The following is a 3,866-nucleotide window of genomic DNA, read 5'->3' as shown; positions in this document are numbered from 1 at the left end:
CTGCAACATACCAGCAATTTTGTAAGTCCAAATTTCACTCCGTGGCCTATCCAAAACTCACTTGAGCCCTCGGGTCTCCCAACCAAACATGCACGCAAGTCCAAAAATATCATACGGAGTTGCTCATGCGATCAAATCATCAAAATAACATCAATAACTATGAATTTAGCATCAAAATCAAAGAAAAATCTCATGAACTCTTAAGTTCAAATTTTAACAACCGAAGGTTCAATTCACGTCATATCAAGTCCGTTTCTTACCAAATTTTATAGGCTCAACTTAAATACCATATAAGACCTGTACCGGGCTCCGGAACCAAAATACGGGCCCGATACCATCAAATTCAATTACATTCAAGTTTTCCAAAAACTCTACAATTTCAGTTAAACAATTTCTTCAAAAATTCATTTCTCGGGCTTGGGACCTCGGAATTCGATTCCGGACATACGCCCAAGTCCCATATTTTCCTACGAACCCTCCGGGACCGTCAAATTACGGGTCCGGGTCCGTTTACCCAAATGTTGACTGAAGTCAACCTAAATTCATTTTAAAAGCAAAATTCATCATTTTCACAGATTTTTACATAATGGCTTTCCGGATACTCGTTTGGGCTACGCACGCAGATCAAGGTGAAAAAAAAAGGAGGTTGTAAGGCCTCGGAACACAGAATTTATTTCTAAAACAAGTGATAACCTTTTGGGTCATCACATCTTCATGTATATGGACGAGATTTTGTCCAAATATCCAAGATTGAGTTGAACGGGCCTGATTATGAGAGGCAATACTTGCCAAGTTTAGGCAAGTACTAAGTAACACCATTGTCGCGTAGATACTGATGCCGTAACACAAATAAAGAAGGTGAATCAAGAGAAGATTCCATTGTTAGGTTGGAATCAGAGAGAAATCGAGGGGAGGGGGGTGGCTACTAGGGTTTCTCAGAGACAGATGGAATAAAGAGCGTTTAGAGGCGACCGAAGTGGGGAATGGGATTAGGGTTTGGGGTGAGGAGATATAAGGAGATAGGAAGGTTTATTATGGGCCTTTGATCATTTGAGATCAACGGCCAGGATCGAAAAGGGAATGGGGCGGGTCGTTTAAACGGGTCTAGGTTGGGTTTGGCGGATGGGTTGTTTGGTTTGGGCTTCTAAAGGGTAAAATGAATGGGCTAATGGGTTGGTCCAAATTTTGGTCCGAAAATTAGCCTATTTTGGGCCAGCTCTTGAATTAATTAAAATAAATTATTAAAATGTTTAATAAATGGTAAAAATAATATTTATGCTGTAAAACTATTTCTAAAACAATAACTCAACATTATAAAAATATAAAATGCTACTTTGGCGTAAATAATATAATAAACGCAATTATTTGTAGAATATATGCCATTATTGCAAAATTATGTAAATAGCTCGGAAATACAAATATAATTATGTCAAATGAAGTAAAAAAAGTTTTAAAACATGTATGTGGGTGTAAATAACAAATTTGGACGATCAAGTCTTTACAAACAATTTAAAAGGATAATTAATAAAAATTCAAGTAATTTAAATGTAGGAAAATTAATTTTAAAGCTTTAAAAATTATGGAAATTTATGGTAAATGCTTGTATAAATCTTGTAAATTAAATAATGATGCAAAATAATATTTTAAAAATATATATACTATTTGAAAAAATATGAGGGCAAAACCGGGTATCAACACTAGCGAGATTACGCTTGAATTGGCTAAGATTTGTATTGGCCTAAGTAAGTTTGTTTTGATGATTGACAAACATGAACCATGTCCATACACAGTGTGCACAGGGCACATGCAGATTCAAGCATAAGGCATGCACGTGAAGGAGATAAGCACAAGTGGTTATATATGATATCTCTTGAACGAAAAGATTGCATAATTGATAAAGAGCGAGACTCCTTACTTGAGGAGAGCTCTATCCTAGATAAGGGAGGAGTTAGAAGTTGAAAATCACTAGAACTCTTCCACCGTGAAAAAGTATACTTAGTTATTTCTTATCATATATATATATATATATATATATATATATATATATATATATAAAAAAAAGCTAAAGTTAAGCAAGAGTTGAGAGCAAAATAGCAAGGCATTTTGCAAGCAATTCATGTGTGTTTCAAGTGTGCGAACCTTAAGCTACATGAAACAGATAGAAGAACCAGTTCCAAGTGACTGTCTTTTATTCTAGTTCAATTGTAGTAGGGCTTTTGTTATACCTTTCAACTTTATCTAGAAATATGTACTTTGAGTTGTAGCATTCAAGTTAGAGTTAACTTGAAATTATCGCAACAGCTTGAGGCTAGTTGCCACAAAAGGCTAGAGGTAACCCTTAAGTTTACAAGAGTTTTGTGAACAATGTTTTTGGCTCAGTGATTTAGTGAAGTGTTGGGAAAAATCCTAGTGGGTATTAGTAGGCCGTGGTTTTTTCACCTTTTGAGCCAAGTGTTTTCCACGTAAAAATATTTGTGTTCTTTACTTTCTGCACTTATTATTTTGCAGTTGTTGTGTAAGAAACACACAAAAAAAATCAAGTCCTTCTATAATCTGTGCATGCGAAAAATTGGACACCACAAATCACCCCCCTCTAGTGTGGTATTGAAGTATAAAATATCAATTTGTGTCCAAATTTTCAGCAAAAAGGTATCCATTAGCTTTTCTATGGATACAATTTAAAAACTTAATAGTTAAATTTTCTATCTAAATATTTTTTGAAATTTGTCCAATGGAAAAGATATCATGTGCAAATTTTCAAATCTTATATCTTATGGAATATAGAAACTTTGTTTAATGGAAAAGATTGTGTGTATATTTTTAAAACTATTATCAGTAATCTTAATTATTCTATATGGTTGTTATAGAGGGGTAATTTTACAAAGAGCATTGTGCTATAAATATGGTTATTGTTGTTATAGGTACAAAAAATGTTATAGAAAGGTAAAAAATATAACTTCAAAATTGGTTCTGAGGAAAACCTGGTTTTTATAATGAGTTGTTATATAAGGATGATGTTATAAAGAAGTCTGGCTGTATATACATACATTTATACATGTGAGAGGAGAGGTAGAGGTAGGCCAAAGAAGTCTTGGCAAGAGGTGATCAGGCGGGACATGCTTGAGCTATCCGAGGACATGACCCTAGATAGAAGGGTGTGGAGGTTGAAGATTAGGGTAGAAGGTTAGTAGGTAGTCGTGCGTTTCCCTTTGTCTTCTCTAGCTCGATAGTATTAACGCTAGTACGGTACCCTTTTTTCCTTAGTTTGCTATATTCGCATATCTCGTTCCATTGTTACTTGCCATCGGTAATTCCGTAGTTTGCTAGCAGTACTTCGTTCATATTCTCGTTTGCTGCCTTGGAATTATTTTTCTAAATATGTTATATATCTTGCTATTACTTATTATCGGTATCCCTTTCATATTCTCTGTTGCTATCTTCGATTTAGTTTTCTAATTATTTGTCTTGCCATTACTTGCTATCAGGGCTTCTCCCACCTTCTTTAACCGAGGGTCTATCGGAAACAGTCTCTGCCCTCCCAGGGTAGGGGTAAGGCTGCATACATCCTACCCTCCCCAGACCTCACTTGTAGGATTATACTGGGCGGTTGTTGTTGTTGTTGTTATACATGTGTGTACCTTTGTGTGTATTACATTTACACCATTTTGAACCAGATATCCTTACCATAACACTGACATTCAAAATTATGAAACTAGTAAATTAGGAGACCAACAAGTTTAAAAATTTCGTTATATTGAAGTTTGGCAACAAAAAAATTAAAGGCTGATGAAGAAGAAGAATAAAGGAGAAAACAATACTGATACAATTTTGCTGCCTTTTTGGGGGGGGGGGGGTGGGGGGGGGTA

This window comes from Nicotiana attenuata, unplaced genomic scaffold (genome assembly GCF_001879085.1).
Source record: "Nicotiana attenuata strain UT unplaced genomic scaffold, NIATTr2, whole genome shotgun sequence".
NCBI classification, from domain to species: domain Eukaryota; kingdom Viridiplantae; phylum Streptophyta; class Magnoliopsida; order Solanales; family Solanaceae; genus Nicotiana; species Nicotiana attenuata.
This window is presented reverse-complemented; position numbering follows the sequence as displayed.